The sequence below is a fragment of the Camarhynchus parvulus genome, chromosome 3 (genome assembly GCF_901933205.1).
Source record: "Camarhynchus parvulus chromosome 3, STF_HiC, whole genome shotgun sequence".
Lineage (NCBI taxonomy): Eukaryota > Metazoa > Chordata > Aves > Passeriformes > Thraupidae > Camarhynchus > Camarhynchus parvulus.
This window is the reverse complement of record NC_044573.1, coordinates 111,129,490-111,145,561: the sequence shown is the minus strand read 5'-3', so window position 1 is coordinate 111,145,561 and position 16,072 is coordinate 111,129,490. Positions and strand designations below refer to the sequence as shown.

Here is a 16,072-nt window from a genome sequence, read left to right as displayed (position 1 = left end):
TACCAGAGAGGGAGAAGAGTTATTTAAGTTAAATGACAATTCTGGCACAAGAACAAAAGGCTCTGAAAAAGTTTAGGCTGGAAAAGAGCAGAATAGCTTCAAACCAAGGGAGGTGCTTGAGGAGCCTTCTAATGGGAATTGTGTAAAGGGCTAAAAACCTGATTGCTGTGAAGATGGAGCCTGATAAATGTATTAATGGGATTATGCAATGTGGTTGGCTTCAGTATTAAGGGATCAGACTCTGGATTTCCTGTCCTGCGCTTTTGCAAATACACATAAGAATCCTGCAGGTATGAAAAAAACCATGGAAGGTTTACATTTTAAGAAATATTTTCATTCTGATTCAGCTTGCAGTGGATTTTGCTGTTTCAAATGCACTAATAGCTGAATTGGGTGAACTGTGGAAAGGAGGAAGTACCTTCTGAGCTGGGAAAAAGCAGCAGCTGCCACCTGCTTCCTTCTTTTAGCGGTCGGCTCTGGCAGCAGGCCTGTGCTACTTAGATATCTATTTTTTAAAATTTAAAGCCTTTTGTATAGTAAAGTTAGGCCTTGAAATAGACTGTGCTCAAAAGGCTGACTATTATTTATTGTTATTTATCATTGTAAGGTGCTTTTTAAAAAACCTGCAGCACTTAAGGCACACAAGTGTTTATTATCGATCCTGGCGTTCTCGTTATCAATCCCCGTTTTCCCCATTTACAAATAGTCCCCAGATTTCTGGTTGCTTTACTGAAATCCCAATAAATAAAACTTAGTGCCTTTTTGTTAGGAGGTCATGGTTATTTTATCAAAGACAGGTGCCAGGCTATTTTAGCGCGGTGTAACTTAGATTTCATGGGCACTTTGTGCTCAGGATTTCCATGTTTTTTATGTTCTGATTCAGCCTCAGTTCTCCAGCCTTGTCTGCCAGTGAGAGCTGAGTCTTCCCCATCCTCTGTCCTTAGGGATATTCTGCCTGGAGGTCTCTGTGATTCCAGAGGGACACTGGCATTATGGGATGTCTGTGGTTATAGGAGAATTTCAGATGCACTTTCAGATGTGGCTGTGGGATGTCAGAGCTCACCATCCCTTCACCCCTGTGCTCTCTTCACTCAGCAGCAGCATCTCTATTCAGCCTGGGGGCTTGACCTTGACTATCTCCCATCTCCAGCGTGTTCTCCTCACTTCCCACGTGTGCTTCTTATTCACTTTCTCCATTCAGGATGTAAATGGCAGATGGTTTTTCCTTTTTTGGTTTCAAGGTCTTCCCATTGGAGCCTTTCAGCCATTCAGCCTCTCAAACTAGTTCGCTTAATTACCTCAACTTTTTGAAACTGAAAACCTCGCAGACCTGCTTTTATTTTGCTTAAACTGAGTCAATTTGTGGAAAACAGGCTTGAATTGAGTGATCACAAGTGGCTTTTATAACAGCATCCTCGCTATTTGCCAAAAGCCTCCCTCAGAATCACCTCTAGTTTACTCAGTGCCTGTTTTGTTCTGAGGTCTGTTGGCTCTTACGTCCCGGACTTACAGGGCCCCACTGTTGGTATTTGTTCTTCTTTCTATATCTGCAATTTAAGACTCCCTTATCAGCCAGCTCCTCAGAGTATTTCTTTTTCTCTCTAGCCATTTTTAAAAGCTCTCTGCACACATCCAAACCCAACAGTGGGGTCTCCAGTGGACCTCTAGCACAATCCCAGCAGACAGGCTTTTACAGCCTTTTCCCAAAGTGACTCTAATCCAGAACGATCGTTTTATGCCTGCTATCGCTTTGGATTTTTAGCAAACACAGATGATTCACTCAGCTCACAGAAAGAACTGTGGAACAATGTCCCATAAGATTATTTAAATGGGGTTTTGGGAGCGGATTTGGGGTGACCATGGGTAGTGTGCAGGCTGAAGGTCTGACTTAGGTGGGAGGTTTTGAGGATGGGTGTTTTCCCTAGCCACCCGCAGAAGTATTTTCCAGCTGCCTTTACTACAGGATGATGATAATTTCTAACAGATTGTTTTCCTGACAAGGAAGAATTATCCCTGGTTTACATTTTGGGAGCTGGACCCGGGGAGAAATGGAACAGCTGGCTTAAACAGACAGGTCTGTGTGAGCAGAGTCTGTGCTCCCCCAGTTGTTTCAAGGACTCTCAGCAATCTGGCAGCCTGTCAAAGCCCCTCAAATTGGGTGGACTCGAGGGTGAGCTGAAGTGCTGGAGCATCACAGGCTCGAGTCTGGTGCAACAAAGCACACACTGAAAACGATGCTTTTGTACTTTACCCAACTGCTTGGTTTGCAGTCACTTTTAATTTAAGTTTAGACAGTGCTGAGTGCTTAATTTAAAAAAAAAGTGCTTTTGGTAGACAAGAGTGTAATGCCCGAGCTATGCCACAGTTACAATGTGTAGGTGTTTGGGGATTGTGTTATGGACAAGCAAAATTATTGTTTCTTTTTAACTTCTGTTTAAATACAGTTCAAATGATGGAATATTTAGTAGAGCAGAATAAACTGATGCCTGCCAGCTTTTTCATACCAGTGGTTACCAGATGTGCCTGTATTTAGAACCCCACCATCTGTTCCAGGGTGGAGGTTGGGGCTAGTCTAGGTATTTGGATGTGTCTTCTTCCTTGGGTATCTCTGGAAAACTTCAAAGCATCTGTGCTGAGATGAAGGGGAAGCATGGTTAGCTGTAATACTCCAGGAATTCAAGGGAATTTTCCAGAAATGCAGCTGATTCTCGAGTTCAGCAGGGTTTGGAAGGGGAAGGAGCCTTGAGGAGAGAGGCAGTGCTGGTATTTTGTGCCGTTGCTCAGCCACTGCCAAGATCCAGTTGGAGTTTTGCTTGGCTGTCACCAGGCTGGGCTGCTGCTTCCTGCTTTGGATTCCATCTTTCCTAAGAGTCCATGCAATTTCCAGGAGTATTGCAATATGGAAGTTTCTTAATGGGATTTTAAAAATTATTTCTGTAGGTAAGTTCTATTTAGATATGTTTTAGATCATTTCTTTTGATGCTGGATTGGTGTAGAATTACTGTGAGCTGTTACAGAGCAAGGGGAGGGAAACCTGCTCTACGTTTACCCTCTCCCACCATGTCCAGCTCTCCCAAAGGCAGAAGTGATCCATCACACTGAAATTAATTTTTGGTCATTTTGGGGATGGGGAAAAACATATTTTAATCAACAAACTACTTGTGAAAAATACTCACCTAGTACTGCTAACAGCCTTTGGTTGACAGTGATCTGGGAAGGAGGGAAAGCTACACGTGTCTGTATGCATCCAGAATCTCGTGGTTTATTTGTCACCACTGTCTTCGTGTCTCAGAACTTAAAGACTTGTTGCTGAAATAGGAAAAAGAGCCTTTTAGAAGGCTTCTTGTGAAGAAAAGAACTCAGAGTGGTTATGAATGGTTTTATAAACAAGGCATTGTGGTAATGGGGTTGGAACAAGATTTTTAATGTCCCTTCCAACCCATACCACTATGTGATTCTGTGATAATACAGTCATTTAATTAATTAATCTAGATGTTTATCCCTAATCAAGCATGTGGCAATACAATTCAACATACTCAGGGTGTGATCCATAATATTCCACCCAAACAAAAGCTTCTACTCCATTTCTTGCCCAATGATTCTTCTTTTACAAAGCCAGGTGAAATAAATCCAGTAACTGTGCCCTCATTAACAAGGAAACAGGAATTTCTTTTCCTCATCCCATTTAAGCACCAGGCAGTGTCCTCCAGCATCTTGCCAAAAGCTTCCACTACTTTTATAAGCTTATTTTCTTTTGCTATCAGGAGCTGGTTCCTCTGTGCAGGATGCTGACTGTTCATTGTGTTTGCTCTTTGGATCCCAGCTGGGGCTGCACCGGGTCCAAAGCAGAATTAGGATTTGGGAGGGAAGGGTCTGTGTGTCCATTCCTGTGCTGACTTTTCCTTTCCTGCTCCTGCCAGGAGATACTGCACCTGGGTGTTTCATTTCATGTTCCAGCCCTTGCCATGCTTTACGGCCAGCAGTGGGGTGCATTTCACAATACTCCTCGCGCCCATGGGGTCTTCAAAGGGCTTTATTTAACTGTACTGAGATGCCTTTACCTACCACTGAAATGAAGCTACTTAAGCTGCAAAGCCTGGCAGCTGCTCCAACAGCAGGAGCACGAGCAGGCCACTGCTTCTTTGTCATAAAGTAAGGCAAGGAAAAAAAATTCCATATCCATTAAAAAACTGCAGGGAAAATGTAAATTGTCAGAATATAATTACCTAAACTGGAGTTTGGCCAGCACTCCAGATTAACATTTCCTCTCATGAAGCCGTGGGATACCTGATGGCCAAAAGCAGTCGGAGTCTCAGCAGGATTAAAAACTGAGCTTTGCTGTGTAGTTGTTCCATAGTGGCTGAGAGATGTAGATAATCTATTTAGCACCTACAGCACCCTGGGGCTAAAAAGTGGCTGAATCCTCTGAAATCCGATAGGAGTGTCTGAGGTTAAGCGTGCGGTCTGAAAACATTCCATGGAACTTGTAAAATCCGCAGATGGTCCGACCTTGGTACCGTCTGCTGTGGAAAAGGAGGAGAAAGAGATTTAAAAAAGATGTACCAAAAAGATTGCAGCAGGGAAAAGATGGAAGCTCAGGGACCTCCCTGCCACCGTTGTTCCATGTTTTTCTGAGGTTTATTTCAGGCCATGGAAGTGTGCCATGGAAATGTGCATTAGCTGGCTCTGAAACTCCTTAATACCTGCCTGCAATGACTCGATGGAATTTAGAGCAGATTGGAGACACTGGGATTCAAGCCATGCTCAGGAGGAAGTGGGGTGAGGAAGAGGGAATGTGGTAGGGGAAAGGAAAAGAGGGGAGGTGAGGACCATTTACATGGAGAGGACACAAAGGTGTGATGGCATTCACTGTGTTCAGCTGCAGCTGGCAAGTGTAGAGTGACTTGAAAGGTAATAAATATAAGGGAGGTTCCCAGCCTGAAATGATAGAGAGGTGTCTAAAGAAGTCATTCTGTTGGCAGAATCCCACTCTGGTTTGGGTTGGAAGAGACCTTAAAGTTCCTCCAGTGCCACTCCCTGCCATGGGCAAGGACAGCTTCCACCATCCCAGGCTGCTCCAAGCCCCATCTCCAACCTGGCCTTGGACATTTCTAGGGATGGGGCAGCCACAGCTTCTCTGGGAATTCTATTCCAGGGCCTCACCATCCTCACAGGGAAGAATTTCTTCCTAGAAGTTGAACAGAAGGCCAAGATCTAAACTGTGGCTGCTTTTTAGGTGGCTTTGCTTTACATTTGCGCGCTTCCCTACAGTAGGATTAGTGTTTTTAGTCCTCCACCCTGTCAGCTTCAACTCAAGGTCACCGCAGAGTTTCCAAGTCTCTAACAGGATTGGCAGTGTGAATTGAGTCTGTTCCTTTGGGAAAACAGGTTTGGAAGCTGATAGGAGTGAAAGGCTTTTCCTTGCCAGGAAAGTGTCGAGCAACTTTACTGGCAACTTATTTTCTTGTTTAAATAATTATTAATCATAGATTATAGACCCTGCCCTTAAGGATCCATTTCTGATGTGGAAGTTTTACATCTATATGAGAAATAAAAGCCCAGATGGCAGAAAAGGTGGGGAATGGGGGTATTTGAATACAGTAGTTTTTCTTTTGGGATAAGCAGAAGGCAGTGGAGCAGTGGATTTTTCACTTGGTAGAAGGGAAGCTAAAAACTCCTCTTTAAAACCAATTCCTGTAAGAGGAAGAAGGGGAAACACACAGAGAAGAGGATTAAATCTGAAGGTGTCTCTGTCAGTATAATCTGCAATAGCCTTGATAGTGCTTCCTGAAAGGGAGACTTGCCAGACCGACTACTGATCCTGACAGCTTTTCTTTTGGGAGCTGGGAGAAGAATTGTTCTCCTGAGTTGTCCCTGAAGTGATTCTCCACTGGTGTTTCCTCCTCAGTGAGGACCTGAAGGGAATAAGGGAATGATTGTCCCCCTGTTTCTTCCTGCAGAACTCCAAGTAGATCAGGGTGGAATACAAAACCCCGAGCCATGGCACAGTGGGAACAGATGTGTGTGGTAGGACAACGTGGGTGTGTTCAGTGATTTGAATGTTAATTTAGCCTTTATACTGTGCCATAGTCATAGTCTTTTTTAAATTTTTGTCCTGATAAAATATAAAAAGTATTGTTTCTCCTTTGAACCTGCAGTACCTATTCCTGCCCTTCCGTACAGCGCGTTCCCTCCCTGCGGCGAGATTGGATTTTTTATTGTTTATCAAAGGGCAGACGCGTGCCCCTGCCTCACCCCTCGCTGGTTTTTCATCTCAGAATAAAAGTTAGTTTCTCCTTGCATTCTTTACACATGTGTAAATGACTGTTAAAAAGTGCAGAGTGATGGAAAAGTGGTTTTTCATTGCTTTGAAGTGCTCATGTTTTATTAAAGCTGAGATTCTTGGAGCTTTTTGGCCAGAAACACACCACCCTCTTTACTCCTGGAGATAAACCCCCATTTCTTCCTGTGAAAAACTCTCTAATTCCCCCCAAATTGTCATTTTGTGTGTTTTGGTGTGGGATTTGATTGCCATAGATACAAATGCCTTTCATGGAGCTCCTAATACATAAAATTAGAATGCATAAACAGAGGACTGGACCTGTGTGACGTGGTTTGGTTGTGAGAAGATGCTGGCACTGTTACTTGCCTTTCCCCCCCTCCTTTATTTCTTCATTGCTTTTTTACCCTCTTTTGCTTCAGTTACCATCTGTTGCATGCTATGTTTGGTACTCGCTTATTTCTACATGGCTCCTCTGACTTCACAACATTTAACCACTGACGCTGTTCACGCCAACCCTCCAGCGTGGATCTGGATGTTATTTTGTAACAAACTCCAAACCATAGTGGTATTTTAGCATCCGCTGATCAGTTTCCCACAACACAGTTGTTTTCCTAACGCCCTTTTACCAGGAGGCGCCTGGACGTCTCTCAGCGGGCCAGTGGCAACCATTCCATCCACATCACTATCGGGCTGTGGCATGATGGAGCTCCATGGCAGCAACTCCTCACGGAGTTCTTGGGGGATACGCAGCACTGCATGTCTGAGCTCCAGGGGGACACTCTGACAGTGTTCTAGGGGGACACACAGAGCTGCTCGCCCACAGGGCCGGGCTGCGGCTGCCCTTTCGAGGCAGCATCGCACACTGTCAACCATGGCGGCTCCTCCATGAGGGGAGCGCAGGGTGTGAAGGACGGGGGGCGCGCGCCCGCCTTTTAGGCGGGAAAACGCTCCCGGGCTCAGCGCGCCTGCGCAGTGGCGAGCGCCGAGCTGGGGGAAGCTTCGGCTGTTCCCGGCAGGTTCCGGAGGCGAGAGTCTCGCTGCTCCCCGCCCTCAACCCTTCGGGTATCTCCGCCCCCGCTTCGCCTATCTCCGCCCCCGCTTCGGCTATCGCCGCCTCTCTTCGTTAAGTTCCGCCGCCACTTCGGCAGCTTCCGCCGGTTCGGTCGGAAATGGCCGAAGACGTGCGAGACCCAGCGGTTTAAGGAGAGAAGACCGGCCGGCTTCTCGGAATAAACCAACTGTGTCCGGCCCGTGGGGGGGGGGAGCAGGGGAGGGCGGACGGAGCGGGAAGACGAGGCAGCGGCTATGGCTCCCCCCCCAGCCACTCGCGGCTCCGCCGGGAGGGCGAAGTGAGGGCGCCGAGAGGTAGGAGCGGACCGTACCACGCGCGGGGAGAGGGGGAGGAAGGTGGGAGAGCGGTAACACCCCCGGAACCCCCCCGCGTCAGCCCGTGGGGCCGGGTAAGGCGGGAATGGTACAGTCCGGGGGAAGCCCCCTGGAGCGGCGGCGTGGGGGGTTCGGCTGGGGCGTCCCTGAGGGGCTGGAGGGGGGCGCGGGGTCCCTGAGGGCCGGGGGAGCTCTGAGCGGGGTCCCTCAAGGCTGGGGGACTGCGAGAGGGGTCCCTTAAGGCTGGGCGAGCCGTGAGCGGGGATCCTTCAGGGCTGGAGAGAGCTGTGAGCGGGGATCCTTCAGGGCTGCGGGGGGCTGTAAGCGAGGATCCTTCAGGGCTGGGGGCACGGAGGAGAGAGGTTCCCCAGAGCTGGGGAGGTCTGTGAGGGGGTCCCTCAGTGATGGGGGTTTGTGAGGGGGTCGCTCAGGGCTGGGGGCACGGTGGAGAGAGGTTCCTGAGAGCTGGGGGCGTCTGTGAAGGGGGTCCTTCGGTGATGGGGGTTTGTGAGGGGGTCCCTCGGGGATAGGAGTTTGTGAGAGGGTCGCTTAGGGATGGAGGTTTGTGAGGGGGTCGCTCAGGGCTAGGGGCACGGTGCAGGAGCTCCCTCAGGGCTGGGGGTTCCTTCAGGGCTGGTGAGGCTGTGAGGAGAGTCCCTTACCTCACGGCATGACAAGCATTGTGGGGATGTCACACTGCAAGGGGGGACCCCTGCAAGGCTGGGAGAGCCCCTCAGGGCTGGTGGGCTGTGAGAGTCCCTCACAGCATGAGGGGCACTGTGGGGGTCTCACAGAGTGAGGGACACTGTGGAGGGCTCCCCACAAGCTTTGGGACCCTCATGACGGGCGGCTGTGGTGCCCAGGTGCTGCTGACAAGGCTCCAGCCTTCCTGCCTGTCCTCCCTCCTGCATCCAGCAAGGATCCTGAGACCTTCTTGTCCCGCCTGTGGATCCCCAGCGTTCCAGGGACCATCACACCCACCCTGGCCAGTGCAGCCCCATTTCTCCCGCTCTGAGGCAGTGCCTGAGTTGTGCTCCCTGTGGTTCTTGCTGGGGTTCTGCCTTGTGAGCTGGTGAGGACAGCAAGGACGAAGCTGCCCTCGCTCTGGGCTTCTTAGCATGGCTGGTATTGCGCTCCTGTGAATTATTTACTAAAGTTGAGGTCCGTGTTATTCTTTTTTCCCAGCTGTTTTCCCCACGTGAGGTCCCTTCCTGCTCAAAAAACATCGGGGTCTTTACCAAAAATTTTACCTGTGTGGTGATAACTACTTAATACTGACAGACTAACCCCCCGTTACGCTGGTCCAAACCCAAACAATTTGGAGCCTGAAGGGGCTGGAAATGGTTCAAATGGTATTAAGGATTCACAGAGATGCTGAGAAGCACTTTAGATAAGCTGTTCTGTTGCTGTGTGTGTGTTAAAATCCAAGCATTGACCACTTTCTGACCTCTTGTTGCTTTTATGTGAGTCTGATAGACCGCGTGCGTTGATACCATGATATGATAACTTTAAAGTGCCTGGGTTTCTTGTGCTGCAAGCCTCACATGTGTGTGAAGAAGATTAAGTGACTTTGTTTCCTGAGAGGAGTGTCACATGCAGGTGATTATCTTAGATATTTCTGTTCTCATGGAGAAATCTATGATATCCGAGATAGTAACATCTTGGAACGTGGGTTGGCGGGTTTTATCAAGTACTGAGTAATCTTAAACTTGTTTCTATGCAGAAATAGCATCAGAAATGAACCATAGTCTGATTATGTGATGATGGGGAGAGAGATTCATCTCCCCCTGACAAATCCCTTAACTTCACGTACCATCTGAGAGCCCAGTTGTTATCACGCAGTGTTATCTGTACCCACTCAGGCCTTTGGGATGCCTCTGCTTTTCCATTTCTCATTCCAGAAATGGAAGTTTGCATGGGTTCAGCTCGGTGTTCAGGGATTCTGGAGCTGGGATAATTGCCTGCCTTCATTGAGCAGATTTTTCCGGCAGCTCAGCTGTGGTACAGACAGTTCTTGAACTTCTTGATGTCGTGTTGCAGAAGGAAGTCCAGAGCAGTTTTCTGGAATCCTCTGATTTTTCAAGGTGGGGACTGTTAGCTCTCGTGTTTGTTTACACGTGAGGATGGATTTTGGCAGTTGTCAAGTCAGAGCAAAAGCAGCAAATGCTGGGAACAAGTAAAACATGATTGTTGAATTGCCTTCACTTAGGCTGGATCTCAGTGATACATGGCAAAATTGGAGGTTTGTTTGTGTGCTGTTCAGATGTCCTGGGAAAGATATCATCATCATCGTCATCATCATCATCATCATCATCATCATCATCATCATCATCATCATCATCATCATCTTCCTTTGAATATTTGTGGATCTCTGGGGCTGTTTAGCTGATGAGTTGGATGTTGTTGATGCATTCTCAAGTTTTGTTTGCTTATGGGGAGCCAGAGCCCTTCCTGAGCCTGCTTCCCACGGCTATTAATTCTTGAAATGCCATGACACCTTCAGCTTAAGTTTTTAGTGTCTCTCTCCTTCCGGCCATGAATATTTTGTGAGTATTTGTTGTTTTTCCCTTCCAGGCTCTGTTGCCTGATTTTTTTCTCCTGGTGCTTTGACTCCTGTCGCCTCTCCCAGCTGCCTTGCCTGTTTTCCCAGGGCATTGCTCCTGCTGCCCACAGTAATGTTTTCACCAGGCTGGGAATTGCAGCTAACCACAGATGTTACCTGTTTGATGCCAAGATCATGGCAGCCCTTTGTGAATTGGTTCCTGGTCCAGAGACAATTTTTCTGCTTTGGAGACCCCACAGGAGCAGTGAACTGGAAGGAACCTTGTGGTCATTGGCTCCTGTCTCATCACCAGAGATTTTTCCTGCAATCTGTGCTAAATACCTTTATTTTTTGAGAAGGAGCAGACTGTGAACATTTTAAAGCAGCTCCTAACTGGGATTTTAACTCAGGGTGGAATATTTGGTGTTACTCCAAATGAGCAAACCCCCCCAAAAGCAAAATATTGGGTTTTTTTGGTTGTTTTCATGTGAAAAAAAGAAGTGTAATTCATAGGCTTGTTTAGGTATGCCTCCCTCTACTGAAAATACAAAAAATAATCTCTGCTGCTGTGTGCTTGGGGAAAGCATTCCCATGGGATTTGGGGGATGCAGCTGGGGCCTCCAGTTGTCTCCTGCAACCTGTGCTGACACAGGCTGTGCTTGCTGGGCTAAAGCTAGCACGGCTATGAGCTGCAGTTGTGGGGCTGCAATCCTCAAAAGCAGAATTTTCTTCTCAGGCAACACTTGAAAGTGCTGCTCACTGGGGCTCGTCAGGCTTGAGTTTGGCTCTTGCAGCTCAGCTGCTCAGCACATGCAAATCGTGGTGCTGGATGCTGCCTGAGAGGAGGTGCAAAGCCAGTTTGAGGTTTTGGGGTTTGTTTAGGAAGGATAAAGACAGGAGCATGTGCAGCTCATCGATCCCCGGGCTGCCTGGGCATAGGAAGCCTGACCCACCAGGTAAATGGATGTTATTCCAGCACTTGCAGGGCCAGTTTTGAAGTGCAAATTGAAATCCCAGTTTCTGTGAAGTCATTGCTGTTTGTTAATTGGTGCCTGTTACCCGCAAGAGCAGTTTAGAGGTCTGGCTAATCCATCTGGGATGAAAGAGGGCAGGTTTAGGTTAGATTTTAGGAAAGAATTCTTTGCTGGGAGGGTGGTGAGGCCTTGGCACAGATTGCCCAGAGAAGCTGTGGCTGCCCCTGGATCCCTGGAAATGTCCAAGGCCAGGCTTGGATCAACCTGGGATGGTGGAAAGTTGTCCCTGCCCATGGCAGGGGGTGGAATTGGGATGAGCTTTAAGGCCCTTCCCTACCCAAACCTTTCTGGGATTTGATGATCTGTCCCTGCTAATTGGTGGTAAATGGATAATGGTTTCTCAGGGCTACGTTGACATAACCAATAACACTACAAAGTGATCTGTTCCTCAAGGGTAAAATTGAGTGAAATACAGAACATTGAGACTTACAAATCAATCCTGTATGGGGTGTTTTTTTGTGTGGGACAGAACCCTAAACTTCCAATCCAGCAGTTCATCTGTAGCCACTAATGGACATAAGGACTATTTTAAAGCACATATTCTTAATGAGTCTCAGATTTTCTGCTCTTACACTCAGCTTCTTAAATGACTGGAATCTTGTTGCCTGGAGTCTGTGTTTTCCGTGCTGTCCTCTGCCCTCCCCTTTCCCTGTGAATTTTGGTGCATTAAGGAAATGTACTGCTTTTCTAATGCAAATGTCTGCCTGTGAGTGGTATCAGAACATGGGATTAACCCATGGATTCTAAGAAACACTTTCAAGTTTCTTCTCACAGGAAATGTTAAGAACATTTCCCAGTGCAGAAGTAACATTTTTATTCCCCTGCTTTGCACAGTGCCCAGCTGCTTGGTTCTTTACCTGTCTTGTCTCATATAATGCTTTCTTTTATGGTTCAAAATACTTCCAGGTATCTTCTCATGTGACTTTAATCTTAGGGACAGTGACAGTGCAGGCAGCCTGAGGTTTGTTTTCCTTCCTGCTGTGTTTTGGTACCAGCATTGCCTGAAGTGTGGGCTCCAGCATCTGCCTCTGGATGAGCTGTTTTCCTGTTCAGTGTAACAAAGTCATCTCAAATCTCTGCTGGAATATTTGGCATCGATGGATTCATCTGGAAGTGAGTTCTATTTGTTTAAAGGCCACAGTGCCACAGAGCAGGAAGTGCATTGCTCTGCCCATGCATGGCCTTCCTCAGGGAACACTGAGTAACATTTTTATTCCCCTGCTTTGCACAGTGCCCAGCTGCTTGGTCTTTTACCTGTCTTGTCTCATATAATGCTTTCTTTTATGGTTCAAAATACTTCCAGGTATCTTCTCATGTGACTTTAATCTTAGGGACAGTGACAGTGCAGGTAGCCTGAGGTTTGTTTTCCTTCCTGTTGTGTTTTGGTACCAGCGTTGCCTGAAGTGTGGGTTCCAACATCTGCCTCTGGATGATGTTGTTTGATGATCTCTATTTTCCTGTTCAGTGTCACAAAGTCATCTCAAATCTCTGCTGGAATATTTGGCATCGATGGATTCATCTGGAAGTGAGTTCTATTTGTTTAAAGGCCACAGTGCCGCAGAGCAGGAAGTGCATTGCTCTGCCCATGCATGGCCTTCCTCAGGGAACACTTCTTGACAGGTTGGTTACTTTGTAAATCCAGACAAAGAAATGATGAATTCAAATTTAGACACTTAATGTGAAAATTGGCTTCTCTGCTTATAAAAACAATATAATTAAAACCATCCAACATCCTCCATTACTGTCCCATCAACACATCTCCATTTCCAATGAGAAGAGAAGCTTTCCTCTTTCCCATCTCATGTGCACCCCACCTTCTGGGCCTGGATTTGGTGGAATTGAGCACGTCACTGAACGTGGGAAAAGCTTCTTTATCTTTCCCCCCGTGATCCAGCGCCTCCGCACCATGCGTAAGGCGGGAGCGCTCGGGGCTGGGATTCGTGCACGGCTCTCAGTGCTTCTATTACAGGCACGAGGAAGTCATTATGCTGCAGGTCTGCTCTGTGGAGGCACTCAGTGGGAAGTGATGTGTTCTGGATTGTGTTGGTGGGGAGTGGAGGATATGCTGGGGAGTGCTGCTGACACGCAGATGATGCCTGGAAAAGGTTGGCGTGGAAGCGTTGGAGCCTGTGATGAGAAGAAGCTGCCAAAGAAGTGGGGAGCCTCAGAGTTGAGAGCAGAGCCTAAATATATAGAGCAATGCTGTGAGCTTCTTTCTGAGGGGTCTGGAAAGTCTAAGCAGAGCAATCTTGAATTCCCTACCAGCGCCTTTCTGTTTGCAGGGAAACTTGTGAGGGTCTGCAAGTAAAATAGGTCGGAAACCTTTGGTATAAGTTGGATCAACCTGAGATGGTGGAACGTGTCCCTGCTCGTGGCAGGGGGTGGAATGGGATGAGCTTTAAGGTCCCTCCCAACCTAAACCATCACACATCAAAGCTGTGATGTGTGACCAGAAGGTGGGCAGAAGTCAGGACAGTACGATCTTATCTTCCTCATTTAGAGGTAATTTGCTGATCACTTGATACTGGAGCCCATTGACTCCCAGAAATGCATTGTACTTCTAATAATAATGTCAGGGAATAGGTTAGCATCGTTCTCAGATAATTAATCAAGATAGCACTTCCATAGCAAATAGGAAGGAAAAAAAAAACCAACCCGTGCATTGTTTAGCTGAGATATTTCTTTCCTTCGGCATCTCTCCTGGGAAGACCTTGGTGCTTCTAAATGAATCTGCCGCCTACCTTGTGTACCATCATTTTAATGTGGGGATTGAGGAGGAGCCAGCTATTGGAAAAGCAGCCAGAGATGGATGCCCTGGAAAGGTGCCACTAATTACTGTGGCATCTGACAATTAGCTGTTAAGCCTTTCCTTGCAAAGTTCTCAACCGGTGCATCCCGAAACAAAAACGAGGACCTGGAGAAAGGGGAGAGCTGTCCTTGTACTGATTTTGTGGGGTGGTTGTTAAAAGCAGAAGGTGGAGCTGATTCTGAGATTGTTCCCTTCCAGCAGAGCAGGTCAGATTTGATGGACCCAGAAGCATTTTGTGTTTTTTGCTGCTGGGCTCTGCAAACTTCTTACACTCCTTACCTTTAAAACAGGTTTGAGGCTGCCATTCTTCACAGGGAAAGCTGTAAATTACTAACATCTTCAAAGTGTCATTGTTGATGTGAATCTGAGAATTTTTAACAAAAATCAAGATGTAATAAAAAAAGATTCAAAGAAATCCTGCAGTTGGTTTCTTGCATTTGCCTCCAGGGTCTTCTGACTCTGTTTTTACTTTGTGGCAATGATGAATAGCAGGAAGCCTTTTGCCAGTGTCTCAAGGGTGTAGTTAGTTAGGAGTAACGATTGAGCTGGAGCTGGCAGGTACCTCAAGGTTTTAGTACACAAGCTGATCTCCCTCCATCCCTCAGGGATCAGACCTGCTCTTTCTCTGGAAATGACTTTTACATTGTTGGGACAATGATTCTGATTAGAAAGGCCAAGCTACAGAATTCTTTCTCCCTTTTCAAACGAGATGCTGGGGAAGATGTTTTGGTGTGCACTGTTTGGCTGAGCTTGTCTTTCAGGTGCCATTGCTCAGGTGGCAATGCCAGGAGCATCTCCATGGGTAGTTTATAGCAGCATGACCCAGGCTTTGCTCTGACTTGTGTCTCTGTGTAATTCCTTTGCCTTGGAAGGAGTGACCTGGAACATGCAGACAGATCTGGCTCCTGTTTCCATGCGCATCTCTGATCTCTGCTGCATGCGCCGACACGCGAGCCCTGGCTCCCAGCAGCTCTCCCTGGGACACAAAGTGGCAGCTGCTTGACAAATGCAATGGAGCAAGTGTTATAAAAAGAACCAAAGCGAATTTCCTCTCCTCAAAACTGATTAAAGCAGGAGCAGTATTGGGAATGCTTCTCATGAGCTCGGTGTTCCTGTGCAAGGGAGTCTCACTTGGACACTTTGCTGTCCCTGTACCTATTCTTAGCCTGTTTACCAAAAGCTGTTGTAGTGCATCAAGAGATCTCCCTGTTCAGGCTGTTTGTGTGTTTATGTGGAGTCTTTTGAGGAGAGAGGGAATTATATCCAAGCTTTTCTGTCACCTCCTCCTCCTCCTGCTCAGGATATACAGGTTAACGTTTCCATAGTATCTGAGTGTATGGCAGAGTGTCTGTGAGGCAGGGAAGTACTGCCTGGTACTTGTTGACACTGACCTTTGAATTTGAGATTTGTGACATGGGTGAACTGATTTCACAGCCTGCTGCTAGAAGGGGTGGCCTTGGTCCCTCTCCCTCTCTCAGCTCTGCAATCCCTGTCTTTCAGATGATGCCTCAGTGAAGTGATTCAGTTTGAAAATCCAACAGCAAACTGCTTGAGGGTTTTTTGGTAGGAGATGGGGAGTCCCCTTAATGGTAGGGAGTGCAAGGCAAGGGCTGGTGTCCTGGGAGGTTTCATGCTGGAGTGTCCTTGGAGGGGGATCAGAGAATAGTTTAGATTGGAAATAGTTTGGATTGGAATAGTTCAGATTGGAAAGGCACTTGGAGATCACGGAGTCCAACCATCCCCTACCACTGCCCCATGTCCCCAAGTGCCACATCCATGGGGCTTTTAAATCCCTCCAGGGATGGAGACTCCACCCTGCCCTGGGCAGCTGTGCCAGGGCTGGACAGGCCTTTAAGTGAAGAAATTCCTTGTTATCCAACCTGAGCCTGCCCTGGCCATTCCTCTCATCCTGTCCCTGTTCCTGGGAGCAGAGCCTAATCCCACCTGGCTTCCTGGTCCCATCAGGGAATTCCAGAGAGGGAAAATTTCCCCCCTGAGCCTCCTTTTCTCCAGGCTGA

The 16,072-nt window shown here is 47.4% G+C and overlaps 1 protein-coding gene across 6 annotated transcripts in view; it reads left to right on the top strand.

Annotated features, from left to right (window-relative positions):
- Positions 1-16,072, top strand: part of EXTL3 (exostosin like glycosyltransferase 3) — a 151,712-nt gene that overhangs the window by 13,047 nt on the left and 122,593 nt on the right. For 3 of the 6 annotated variants that reach the window (XM_030946516.1, XM_030946509.1, XM_030946514.1), the window contains exon 1: positions 7,443-7,648. The exons of the other annotated variants lie outside the window; for them this stretch is intronic. The gene's annotated coding sequence lies outside the window, so the exon portion shown is untranslated. Of the gene's footprint in view, positions 1-7,442; positions 7,649-16,072 lie in introns of those variants that run through there. 6 annotated transcript variants of the gene reach the window in all.